We start from the raw sequence: 14,982 nt of genomic DNA on the forward strand, positions 1-14,982 counted from the left end.
GGTTTGTGAAGCCTTTGTCCCATCCCTTCCCGGGATCCCAACCATCGCACCTGCCCTGCTCACCGGGAGCCGCCAGCGCCCCTGCCGGCTGCGAGCGGAACTGCACCCGAGGGGAAATAGCCTGACAGCCGAGAAGGCTGGCACTGGGTTTGTGTTTGCTGTTACTGCCATAGTTGTTGTTGTTTTGTTTGACTGGTTATATACATATATATATAGAGTAAAGAACTGTTATTCCTATTTCCCACATCTTTGCCTAAAGGCCCTTGATTTCAAAATATAATAACTTGGAGGGAAAAGGGGTTATATCTGCCACTTCAAGGGGGGCCTCTGCCTTCCTTAGCAGACACCTGTCTTTCAAAACCGAGACAACAGCTAAACTTTTAAGATCATACCAGTGTAACTACTCCGGGTTAATATTTTGATCACAAAATAAAAGTAGCTTGACATTATTTAAAACATTTTTAAAATAAGCAACATGAATTAGAAAAAAATAGGAGAAAATTTAAGGGGGAAAAAAAGTATATGAAAAGAGATTGTAACCTTTAATTATACTGAAATAACTAAACTGAAAATTTACCTGCTGTCTTAGATTGCTGGCCTTTGTTCTCAGTAGGAGTGTTCATACTGTAAGAAATACTCTGCAAAAAAAGTTCTTCCAATCTTCCCCAGTCAATGGGGTCAGCTGAAGATCTTAATGTAAATATATTTAGTTATCGACTTTTACGTTAGATTTGTTCTTATGAGCAGTATTAACTGTGCAAACAAAAGGCATGTAGAAAGGGCCATGATTTCTCCCCCACTGCAGTATATATGGTCATTGTATAATGAACTTCAGTTGTCTTCCTTAATTCAGTGAGTAGTGAACGTTACAGTATTAGTCCACCACTCACTAAAACCAATTCAGAAAAAATTAAAAACATTATTTTTTACTATTCAGTAGAAGAAAGGATACTATCTGAAGACTACAATGGGCCAGATCATTAACTAATACAGCTGTAGCCTACCTGCATTTGTTGCAGCAGGGGCTGTTTTTTCTAACAGGTGAAAACCTCTTCCTGCATCTGTAATACATGATTTGTCCATACTGCATTTGCAGAGCAGACTTAAGTTCCTGTTAAGCCTGATTAATCTGCACCAAAGCAAGCTACATCTGCAGAGCACAGCTCTTTGTGACAATGTGCATTTTATTATCAATATTGAAGGCATATAAAGTTCAATGCTTATTAGGTCCTTGTTTATAACATTTTCATGGACAATTGTCTACTCCATATTAGCCTGGAAATCCTCCAGTCATCTCACACTGGTTTGTGTCCCAGCAGGACAGACCCTTCTGAAGCCCTCCAGAATTCTGATCTCAAACCTGTTTAAAACAGCTGCGAACTGCCAGAGCCTTCTCATCAAGGCTGCCCATAAACCAAACAGAGAAAACACTGCAGGAGTACCCTAAAGGCTCATTGCGTTATGGCACCCAGATACAAAGGAAATAATTTGGAAATTAAAAAATACAAACCCTTTCAATCTGCCAATACCAGGAGGAAGCCAAAAGTTGCAATCAGAATTGAGGAGAGAAACTTTTTATTGTAGACTTGAAATGAGTAACTGTGCATACTACCCACAAGTCCCACAGCTCAACGGGCATAATCCACAAATAGAGAATCCATAATGATACAGCATTTAACAAACCTATGCTGAATTACAGGGGGGGAAAGAAAACAACAAAATGTACATTTAGAGATCTCTTAGAACATGGAAAGCAAATACAGATGGCATAAAAATGCATAGGATTCCTCTTGTCTGAGTAAGAGGAATTAGCCACTCTGGTTCTCACTTTGCTCAGGAATTGGCTCAAAGAATACCATAAAGTTATGAAAAAGTGCCGAGACTATTTCTGAAGATCACCAACAGGCAGGCTGGCTTCATCAAAAACACAGTGAAGACACGCTCTTTCCAGCACAGCAAAATAGCTTCTTCAAGACATCACCCAGACTACACTGAGGGTGCTAAATCTCTGCTCAGCACAAGCTGCTGCTCTCCTCCACTTCCAGTGCAAACCAGCACCCACCTTGTCAGCACCCAAACTGAGCAGCATTCCACCACGGATGTTACCTGTGACATCAACTACAAAAAGCTTAATGAGTTTCAACTTGCACACAAAGAAACTCTTTGCTCCTGACTTTTTCTTGTTTTCAAAATGCTATTTCATTATATTTGCACATCTAGTAGTTAAATATTCTTCAGTTTTGGATTTGAAAAATATTTTTCAACTATTGAATGCTAAATAAAAATTTAATATTAAAATTATATATACTTCACTATCTCAATGTAGATATGTGCAAAAAAATTCTATGAAATGTTACAGAATTAATAAGGAAAATATTATGAGTTTAATAAAAAGAGCATTTAATATTGCATAACTATATCCCTGTAGGCAAGTAGGAATATGAGGCACTGACTGCATGGTCCCCCCATTCTGCTTGAGGGATTCTCATGTTACATACAGCATTCCAAATACCTTGGCCCTTCTGCCTCTTAACCACTGCTGAATACCCCTTTGTTTTCCATAGCCAGGGAAAGGAGTTTCTTTTTAAAGTAACTAAGCTCTCTAAATTAGGGGATGGGTCTTCATGAGTACAAAGAACTGTAAGAATGTTTGCATTACTATTTTTAAAAGAAACATGCAAATTTTTCAGATACACATTTTCAAGATAAATAACATTTTCACATACCCACATGGGGAGAGATTTGTAAAGAGCTCCTGTACTCATGTGAGCACTCCAGCAAAGCAGTAGCTTTTAAAACAGTAAGAGCAGTGCTCCGCATTGCTACTACATCTCTTATGAAAAGCACCTCAATATTATCCAGCTTTTTCGTTCTTCATCTGTTAGAGATTCTGTTTGGAAACAGAATTTTTTTTCTGCCTCATCCTCTTATTACATTACAAAGAGTAGCAATCTAGCACAAAGTCTTTAGTTTTTAATTCAACATTATGATTCAAGTAGTATGATACCTTAGGAACAAGACCTTGTCACAGAAATAATTTCAGGTAAGATCCTTATAAAAGCTAAACTTAGCAAAACTGAACTATCAGTCTTCCAAAAGGTACTCAGGAAATTCTGTGTGTCATGTTAAAACAAGCAGAAAAGGAAACATTTTAATTAAAGAACTTGAATGTTCAAACTCACCACGAGTCTTGCAGAAAAGGAGGAAAAACACAGCAAAATTACTGTTCTTGGTTAAGACCCCAAGGACATAAAATAAACAATATTTAACAGAGCTCAATTTTCATTTATCATTGAAATAATTAACAGTAGAATAATAATTAAATGTCATAAAGATTTCTATGGTAGCTGATAAAAGCAATATCATGAATTACCTAGTAAATTTTGATTCATTCACTGTAGGTATGTTGATTTAGTGGCCTGAAATAACTATGGTACAAGTCCATTTTCCTGTTTGTATATCCACCATACTTGTGTGCCATGGGGTCTGACTAATGGGCCAGAAGATCTGGTTCAAAGATCTGCTGCAGCTCTGCTACCTCAATATCCTCGGACATTACCTTGAACTGTGTGGGTCTACTCCATTCTGCAGGTCAGGGCAGTCAATAGATAGATTATTGTGACTCAACAGTGTCAGGATTCCACTTCTTATTTAGGTCTACATATTATTGTTTCCTGATACACAATAACAAAATACAGGAAATGTAATGAAAGCAGTTGCTTGCTTCATTATTGGGCAGAGGGTTGGGAGGCAGACTCCAAACTATTAATTCCTTTCCACACTGGTCTATACCAGTAACAGCAGAAGAAACAGGGTTCATACTTAATACTTCTTTTCTTTGAAGCATCAGTTATTCTACAAATGGCAATTTCAGAACAGATAATATTATCTATTTCCTGTTAGTAAAGATCTACAGCACAAGAGGAACTGATACGCTTGCTTGCTGACTTACCAAGCATTCAGGGCAGCACACAAGCAGGCAGCAGTCAAACAGAATGAAAGACCTGAGGCCATTTCATGAAGGAACACTCAAGAAATCAGTGAAAAGACCACTAAGTTTCCATGAGGATTTTCAAGTACATTAGTGAAATGGCACTATATTTCTATAGCTTTATTCTCCTTAGATCTCTATCACCAACAACTCTTTGTTCTAAGAATACTTACAATAGGTGTTATGGTTTAACCCCAGCCAAACACCACACAGCCTCTTGCTCACTCCCCCACTAATGGGATCAGAGGGACAATCAGAAGGGTAAAAACTAGAAAACACATGGGTTGAGATAAAGACAGTTTATTAGGGAAAGCAAAAGCCGTGCACACAAGCAAAGTAAAACAAGGAATTCATTCACTACTTCTCATGGGCAGGCAGGTGTTCAGCCATTTCCAGGAGAGCAGGGCCCCATCATGAGCCATAGTTACTTAGGAAAACAAATGCCATCACCCCAAATATTCCCCTCCCCCCACCCTTTCTCCTTCTTCCCCCATTTTATACTCTGAGCCTGATGTCACGTGGTCTGGAACATCCCTTTGGTCAGTTGGGGTCACCTGTCCTAGCTGTGTCTCCTCCCACAGTCCCACACACGCCCAATTTCCTCGCCAGCGTGGCCATACGAAAAGCAGAGAAGGCCTTGGCTCTGTGCAAGCCTCGCTCAGCAATAACAAAAACATCTCTATGTTGTCAATCCTGTATTCAGCGCTAATCCAAAACACATGCCCATACCAGCCACTGTAAAGAAAATAAATTCTACCTCAGCCCAAAACAGCACAATAGGATGGCAAAACCTGTGTCGGTATGGTTACATACAACATCAGCCTTGTTCCCATTTTATTTGTGTAGAACTGAAGGGGTTTTTTGTTTTTTGTAAACTGATAGTTCTTGCAGGAAAATATAAACAAAATATGGTGTTGCTGACACTAACCACCTACTGATTTTACAGCATGTAAATGTTTCTGATTCTGATTACCTAAGAACTCTGCATGGGGTGTGTTTGTTTAGGTGTGAGAGAAAGCTTAACTAAAACAGTTTATCAGCAAATGCATCTAGTGGTATTTAATTCTGCTACAAGTTTAAAACAGCAGTAAAAGCAGGAAGAGCTCACTTTCAGGAGGTTATACCTCTTTCAGTTGTTATAATACACTAATGGTCAGAAAGCAAATTTTAAAATATAAAACAAATTTTAACAAGTGTCAATCCTGAAAGTCTTGAACAGATATTAGATCAATGCTTTGTGTCCCAGCCAGTTCCACTCCTCCAAAGGTGTGAAATAAAATTAAACCTAGATCTATATCCTTCTCCAGTCACCATGTACATTAAAAAGTACTTTTTCTTAATAGAAAATGAACAACTTTGTTTTCAAATTATGAAATAGAATTTTAAATAACGGAAATAACTCAACTGACCTAAACGCAATAATGTACTTTTTAGAATAAATCTAAGCTGATTGAGGAAAGCATAATAAAAGTTACTGTTCAGATGTTACCCACCTGAAATGACTACATGAATAACTCTCTAAGCCTATCTTCTGCATTTTTGCAATGGAGTAATGTGAAGAAAGAAACTCCATTCCTTTCCAATGCTTTTCATCTAATCATAATATATGTCCCTTTTCTAAACTGTTGATTAGGAACAAAGAAAATACACACAGAACGTGGTACTTGAACAAAGCATAAACCACTAATGTTGCCAGGAGAAACTGCTGCGTCTCCTACCCCAGCCATATGATCCCACACACGTATCTCATCCTTTGTCCTAGCACACACTCAAGATAAGATGTGCCAGGATAGCCAGGACAGCAGGGCATCCCACCCAAGTGAAAACCCAGTCACACAAACACTTGGCCTCCCCCTAAGAGTGGGCAGGCAGGCCAGGCTACCTCCTTCAGCAGCAGCAAAGCTGGTAGGTCTGCAGAAGCTCAGCTTTACTGGGCTGGAAGCAGAGCCAACAGACAGCACTATCCTCCGTGACAGAAGAGGAGCTGGGCTGCTCCTCCCGAAGACACAGCAGGCTGCACAGAAAATACACCAAAGCCACCGCTGAGCTAACACAGCTCAGCACCAAGTGCCAATTCCCAGATGGATGAAGAAGTTGTGCATTGCTGGCCTCCTCACTCCTGCGCCATGGCTCTGTCTCTCAGCTCAGAAACAGACAATCCCAATATAACAGAAACAATCAATCTTCTTGTCCTGTTATGGTCTTGAATAGATTTATAGTTCTTTGTAACATACTTCCAAGAAGACAAATAGTGTCAGCAGTTTTGTACTAGTGGGATATTCTCAAAAGAGGAAGCACATCCTTTCCCCCAAAACCAAAAGAAATAAAGCCCTAATGGAATAAAACTGTTCAGTAACTGTTTTGGAAGTCAGTCAGTGAAGGTATTTTGAAAAATATCCATACAGAAGTAAAAACTGATGGAACAGTAAAAAGCATTCTCAGAAAGTGTATCCAAAATTATCATGTTTTCTATTTCAAGAAGCGCAATTCTAAGTGGGGGTAACTTATCATAGCTCGGTGGGAATTCTACAGTAGCTGAAAATTCAGTTATTGAACCATAGAAATTCATATTTGAGCATAAGAGACAGAATCAAATTCTATATATGCCTGAGAACACCAGCATGTTGGCTAGTAACAGAGCTGGTTTTTAATGCTGCCTTTCATCAGTAAAGCTAAGGAGAAAAAAAAATAAAAAACAATGACTGCCCCCATGAAAAATTAGGAGAGAAGTATTTTATAAACCTTTGTTAGTTTAGCTGTTATGAGGCTATTGCCTAACTACCCCATACTAATTTTATTGGCTCATAGCAGATATAATTTGAAAGTATTATGTTACCCACATAAACCATGCATATGGTTCAGAATGTCAGTGTAATCTGTCTGTGGGTAGGGTAATGTATGGTTCCAGAATAGAGATGGTGTATATAAATTATGCAAGGTATTTTCTAATCCTCATAATATTTCAGTGAATGGGACAGTCATTATGTAACAAATGTCTCCTACACCTTCCTGACAGATGGGACACGAGCATTATTGCTTTTCCCTGTTCCTTCAGGGCAGGTCACTCTCTCAGTTCACTACAGTAATGTTGCCACTAATTCTAAAGGCTTCATCATTCATTCAGATTTCAGCATTTCATTGTGGTGGAAAAGCTACCATTTTCCATTTGTTTCACATTAAGTCAATTACCTTTTACCACAGGAGTGCCAAAGGAATAAGAAAGTCACCAAGATGAAGTCTACAACAGTGCATGTAATGAACAGTTTTTCTGGTAATATCAAATGGCTATTTGCTTTTTCTTAAAAATTGCTTTTGAACCACTGTGAAACATTCCAAACATCTTAGTCTCCTAATTAAACAAGGACAGATTTGCAATCAGACCAAGGAGTATAAATATCTGCATCAAGTGGACAGCTGCCACAAACCACAAACCCCCTGTATCACTCTGCACAATTTGATTTCTCTGGGCTTCACTCAGCAGACTGACACCAACATTATTTACTTTCTTTAGAACTTAGTTAAAAGATAAAGTTTTTGGATAATAACCCTAATTGAGCATATGTTACATTTAAATCAAGAATTTCACAATCCAAAAGCATGTTTTGGCAGTAAAAATGCTGTTACAGTTACTTTTCTTAAAAAAAAATAGGTACGTCCAGAAGTACAGGCAGGCCTATAGACTGAGATTTTGTAAAAATGCATTAAAAATAATACAAATAGCATGGCAATTCATATAACATGAAATTTCTATTTTTACCATTACATATCATAAACTCTCTTCTCTCAACCAGTTGCTTTAATTGGACCAAACCATTTTAGTCATGCTGTATGCATGGGACAGGCTCAGAAGAGGAGACTAAAGGAATCAACATTTCCTACCTTTGCAGTGACAATTCACACTACAAAATACGAAGCTAATTACAAAGATAAATGAAAACCTAAGGTCTCTTCCAATATTGTTGGGGAAAAGCCCCTTCCAGACCTTGATCAGCAGCTGAACGTTTTACTTCACATAATGTGCAATGTTCTCCAAACACTGAAGTCATGATCTTCAACACAAAGAGCAAAACACCACTGTGTCTGAAGCTTTTGTAGTGACAAGGATACTACAGGTGTGTTACGACTGTATGTCACAGCTGCCAAGATGATGAAAAACCTTTGCATTTTAGGAAGCTTTGTATTTTAGGCTTATTTGGATATACATTTATGAAGGCTGAAGGAAAAAACTTCATCCCACACACAGGTTATTTTTCTGTAATTAGAAGACAGGGGGAAAAATTCTTATACCTTTTATGTTTCTTTTTATCTATTATTTTTAATTGCTGTTGGAAGAAAATGAAAAGATTAAAATAAGAGCATCATCTCTGCCAACAAACATTAATTCTCATTAGCTTCTGAGAACCCAAATACTTTTCAAGAAGTCTCTTTTGTTAACATATACACTGTTTTAAATTAAAGATTTCTGATTCAGCTAATCCATTTCTTAGGCCAACTACCTGGGATGTAGGTTGGTGTTTTTCCTCACCTCAGATATCTTCTGAAAGGAGTAAGTATTTGTTGCCTTGTGGTCATCATACTCAGAGATGGAGAAATAATATGCTGTCATTTCTTCCGATTTATAGTGCAAAAGTCAAACTCTATTTCTATAAATCATTGTCTTGATTTGATATTGCTTATAATTTGTTGAATCTTCTCAAATAGCAGTAACCATGATAATGCAGTTATGGCATGTGATATAGCTTTGTAGAGTAAATGTAAAAAAGGACTGAACAAAGTACATGGTAAAAGGCATTTGGAATCCATGAGCTCAAAGAATTTAGATCAGCATATCAGTTAAATTGTGGTGAAACAAAAACACATGCAAGTGTTTAGAGATTGCACTCTAGTACAATGCACACATGCCCAGAGAAGAGGGCCAGTTCACTGAAGCATTACAAATCAAAATGCAATCACTTTCTTGTGCTTAAAGTGCTCTACAAGGAACTGAAAGGTTAATGAGCAAGGTGGCTTTAATTGCTTTTCTCTAAATACATGGCCCATAAAATAAACATACCTGACTTTAAAAGCTCCGTATTCCAAAATTTCTACAGTAAACATTCTCTGTTGGAATTTTCTATTCACGGAATTGGACTATAAATAGAGATATAATATCTTTAATATGTTGCAGACACAACACTCTTTACAAATACCCTGACTTTGCTAGAGGTTATAATGACAACAGTGAAATAGCTTAGATACCACTGGGAGCAATTTGTCAGTGCTGTGCACAGGGTCCAGTATTTTCCTATTGTAATTAGTGGCAAGTGCATGCTCACCATTACCTGAAAGTTACTGTAGTAATTCCAGATTCAACCAGATGTCCAGTGACTAGTGGAGTGTGCATGTACATATGTTTGGATAACACACCATCTTAAATTGCTCCTCTTAGTCTTTTGCAATTTATTTCATGTTTCCAACAGTTTTGAACTGGCAGTGTCAGCAACACATTTTTTACATCATTGAACAAAGACAACAATTATTTAAGTCATTTTTCCCCTCTCAGATTGAAAAGGAATAAAAATTGTCATATGTAGAAAGCCATAGGCCAAAGATAAAATCTTGGAAAACTTGACATAGATACAAGGTGTGAAGATGAGAATTTTATGTTACTAGAGTTAACACCACAGGAATCGTTCCTCAGTCACTTAAACAATTTTTTTTTTCACATAATAGATTTTTTTCATAGGACTGAATGGTTCTAAACATTTGTATGGTCTTCAAAAAATAAGTTCAGTGTTTCTTCTTGCTTTGGAGGTGATATTGTTCGTTACACTTCACACCAAAATTCATGCTCTACCCAGCTCAATTACAGACAGTGCCACAAATCCAATTACTTTCAAAAGGAAGCAGTATTAAGTCTGATCCTCACATTCATTGGATGGATTCCAATAGTCTTGAACAATGATCACATCAAAATGCTACAACTGCATTTTGTCATTATGAGCCACATGCTCCACACTACGCTCTTGTGTTCAACGGTATGCTCGCTGCTCACAGATCAGGCTCACGAGGTGTGAAACAGCATACTCAATTTCATGACAGGGAAGTGCACACACCAGCCCTTCTTTTTTTCTTCCTCGTTTTTCTCCCTACCAGGCCATATGCTTGGTCTTACTAGCCAAAAAATTTTTGCTTGAAATAAAAAAGCACATTTTAGGAATACACAAACTCTCTGCAAAGGATTGCAAGTAAGCAGTGAAAACCACAAAAACTGTTGATAAATTAACTTCATAATCTTATCATTACAGAAAACAGAATCTTTCTTTTAACTGATTCAAGCTTTCATTTTCTGTTACTGGATCTTATTTGTGCTTTTTGGGTTAAATGATGGTTTGATGCACTGTTTGCAAGGTGGAGGGGGTTGTCTCCTCACTGAATTTTGACCCATTTAAAAATAGGGGAAAGTACTTGACTACTTCAGCAGTACTAAGAAATTTACATTCTAGAAATTACATTCTAGAAAATATTTTCTGCATTATGGTCATCCAAGTGTTCCCTTGATGAATAATATCTTTGAAGCTAAAAATGATTTAGTACATATTTATGAAGAATAAAAGGGAAGGTGCTTTTGTTGCATTAGGGAAAAAGCAAACCTCAACAAAAAACCAAAACATTGGCAAACTGGAGGTGAATTCAATGCTCAAACTAACTTGAAGCAAATAAACAAGTGATGGGTCAGATTATTTCATTTGTATAATTAAAAAACACCATCAACTTACTCAAAAGCATGTAGAAGATCTAGATATTAATTAAATTATGATATTTGCTTGCATATCACTTTCAATGCCTGAAGATCCCTGCATAGCTGAGAAAACCCTTAGTTTCCTATATATATTTTATATTTTTACCCTAAAACTAAAGCTTGAACAAGGCAAATTATAAAATACCTGAACTCAGCAAGTTTCACCTCAGCATTGAGAATAATGAGTCTGTGAGAGACAACAGTACACAATTTTTTGTCAATAGCGTAATGATTTAAAAGCCTTTTCTCCAGGGCATGGCATCTTTTCTCAGCTGAAAGGGCAAGCTTAGGCTATTGCATTGTTAAGCAGCTGACGAATGACCTTGTTGTCACACTTGTTTTAGGAATTGATCATGTCCAATTAATTCCTAGAAGAAATCAATTGTTCTTACCTAGCTCATTTACATTAATAAGAAAATATTAATGACTCCACTGCCTATAAGTATTGGAAAGAGAGGCTGCATTCACATTTCAGCCTACTGGTCTTTAAAGAGGATTCATTATCTCCTCCTACGAGAGCAAAACAAATACATATTTTTTCCCAGTTATTCAACATTAAAACCAAGTATTTATCTATGTATTTAACTGATACATGAATCATGTAGAAAATTGTCTTTGCATTGTTGGCTTATTTTTATGGGTGTAATATTTATTATGCATGACAGAAAGCACATGATAATTTTCTTCCATTGCTAACTTTATTTTGAGAGAAGAACTATGCACAAGAACTCAAGACCACAATTAGGATTTCCTGATCTGAGTCCAACATACCACAAGAGGAACAATGATACAAATGTGCAGGTAAAAGCAGTACATATTTCATTCCTGGAAATTATTCTTAGGAAAACATTCAAATAATCTTTGTGGTGGGATTTAAAACTCATGACAGTTGCCAAAAATCTAAATAGCGCTTTATCAAATGCTGCGATTAGTGTGTTTGTGAGCTACACACGACGAATAGCCCAGGTCTGAGCATTCATCCTGAACTTTCTTCCCAGAGGAAGAAATAGAATAGGAAGGTGCAGTTCAAGACAAGATTCAGAATTTGATTGCTACATTTTTTGTTCAGCGCATACTGCTATGACTTCTGGTAAAATGTACTCGTTAAGTGTTACAGTAAATTGATCACATAATACTATGGAATCTATCATGTAACAGAAAAGGAATTTAAGAGCTGCATACCTAATATTATTAATAAAATGGGCCTGTGGATACAGACAGTTAGAGGATATGGTTTATATTATTACCTGATCCTAAATTACATTAAAGAGCTGGTAAACTTAGAATTGCAAGGACAAAATAGACTTTCAATAGGATTTTTCAATTGGAAACTTCTGACTGGCTAACACAACTATGAGTGTTTACTCCCTCGTCTCTTCTGCTTCTAGAAACGAGCCCTGAGCTTTGATTCTCCCCTTGGATCAGAAGTCCAAGTGTATCTGTGCAGAGAGGCTCTGCTGCCACCCTCTGTGGTATCTGAGATGAATCAAAATAACAACTGTAAATAAAATGCCAACCACTCTAAAGATTTAGGGACAAAGATCTCTAGCTGTGAAAGAACTGACACAATGCAAAATTATTGGCATGTGATTAATTATTTAAAATAATATCAGTAACTCTAAGGTACTGGCACAAAAGGAATTAAAGTGGTGGTGGCACATGAATGACTTCAGTACTGAAGTAATAGCTAGTTTTACCAGCTTAATGTCTTAGTAGGCTACTTTTGAAAAATTATCAAAGAGGATGCACCTTAACTATGTGTTTATCTCTGGTCTAGTTCATTGCTACTGTCATTTTTTTATCCTGAGACTTTTTAAAAAGAAGTACATGGGTAGAACAAACATGTAATTTTTTTCCAGGTTGTCCAGCATCTCTTAATCTAAAATTCAGTAAGGCACATAACTGATTAATAAAGGATGTGTTTGGTACAAATAACATTTAATTCCTCATGAGACAGACACAATACTGAGAGCAAACTGCTTGTGAAAAGTAATTATATTGATTATTATCTGATAAAAATCTAGTTTTCCAGACCATACATGGGATATTCAATCTATTTTATACCAGGGCAGATATGATGCTATTCCTTTGGTCTCACCTCTGTGAGACCAGCCCCTATTTAAATAAACAGTTTCCTACCCTGCACACGCGACTACATTTCTCATTCACTACCTTAATATTCTGCCTGTTAAACCACTGATCAATGTGGTTATTTGGGCACACAGAGGATGAGTGCTTTGGAAGAGCAGCTAACATCAAATCAAAACTCTTCTGATCTTTTTTTATCACAAAATTACCAGCCCAATGCTGTCCACAGCAGTAGCAAAGCCATTCAGTTTCAGTGAAGGGGAAATCTACCCTTTCTCAATGGGTCTTCAAAAGTGAGCAGCCTTCCACCTTTTCTCCTCACCCTTTCCACTTGAATTTTATTTATTCTTCTGTAATTCTGCCCATCAAATAAGTAAGTACATGGCACCCATGCTACTGCTCTTTGCTGTATTCTGAACAGCGATGATGTAGGGCCTTTGCTGGCATTCTGCAATGGGTCATTCATCCAAACTGTTCACAAGGAATAGAATTTAGCTTTAAATCTTCCATTTTTCAGAAACAGCAGAACTAAAATTAGCCATACAGCTTTAACTGGCTAGTTAAACAGTATCTGAAAATGTTACTTTCATGTGATCAAAATATTAGTCTGCCTTCATGACCTAAAAAATATTCTCTTATACATGAGAAGAAAAAAAAAATCATCCTTCACTGTCACTGAAAAGAAAAAGAACATTAGATCCTTATTCACCTGTTTGGGAGAGGGCTGAGGAAAGAAACATTGTGTGCAAAAAAAATCATGCTAATGCATTGTCACAGTCAGGCTTGTATATTCACCTGAATGGTACCAATTTGCTAATATTGTTTTCATAAATGAACAATTTATTCTACATCATTTATCTTTATTCTAGTATCTGCATAGATACCGCAAACTACTAGAATATAATTTGCTTTCTTCTAGATTTTGCCTAGTACAAGAGAACAGACACTTCACAAGAAAAGTAAGAAAAAGGCTACTTTGTATCCAGACATCTCATAGTATATCACTTGTGAAGTTACAGTTCTGTTTGACAAGGGCTAAATTGTTTTTTCTTACTTGGAGGAAAAAACCGAACATCAATAGCAGGAAAATATCTTAGCTATTAATTGGGCAAGTAATATCCTCCTGATGCATTCCACAATCCCTACCAATCTTCTAGAACACAAGCATAGCAGTTTCTTCAATCATCATTTCATAAATAGCAGAGATCTGCTTCTCCTTATTAAGAAAAAGAAAAGAGGAAGGTGATTGGGGAAGAGGCCTTAGCCCGTCATTTACAGTATCTTGCTTCTCATGATAGTTGAGATTATCAAGAGTTTGCACATATGAGCTGCAAATACATAGAGGGAGGAGGTTACAGACATCACACCTTTCCCGTTTACACTTTTATTAAAAACGGAGTTCCAAAGAAAATTCATCATTCACACAGCTATCTGGAGAACTCAACAAGCACGCTGAAATAATAGGGAATGTGGACCAGTGTATTTGTTCAATGAATGCCAGATGGATTTTGGAATTTGGTAATCAGGGATCTGGCATGTCTTTATAATGTATTTGGGACAGATTGGAACATTTTTGTGTAATTGCTATAACCAGGTGCTTTTGTCTCACTGAAATTAAACTACCTTTTACTATCCTTGTTTCTATAAGGAAGACAGAACTGGAAATCAAGTATATATGGTCTATACTGGCCTCTCTTTCCCATCCATGCCCACGATTACTTCTTTACTTTCTTAATAAAGTCACTGCTGGGCCTATTACTTCCTAGCTATGCCAGTAAAAGATTCTGTAGTTACACTGTTGGGGTTTTAGTTTAGTCTTAAGTTTTCCTGTTAAAGGAATTTTCTCCCATATGCATGTTGCTAGGGGACAAATAGCTGTACTTAAGAAAGACAAAAAGGGGAGTGGGGCGGGCCTGGCTACTCCTTTGTCTACACCTGGGTGTGGGGTCAGTTCGCTCTGAGCGTCCGGAGAGAGAAGCTGCAGAGAAAGGAGCTGCTGCTTCTTTCTTTTTGGCCGTTCTTTCTTCCTGCTGGAAACAACGCCGGGACCCCAAAAGCCGTTTTCCCTGCCCTGCTGGAGACCGAGCTGTGGCTGCCCTGCTCCGCTGCTGCTTCGAGCTTT

Source organism: Corvus brachyrhynchos, unplaced genomic scaffold, assembly GCF_000691975.1.
Source record: "Corvus brachyrhynchos isolate BGI_N302 unplaced genomic scaffold, ASM69197v1 scaffold169, whole genome shotgun sequence".
NCBI classification, from domain to species: Eukaryota; Metazoa; Chordata; class Aves; order Passeriformes; family Corvidae; genus Corvus; species Corvus brachyrhynchos.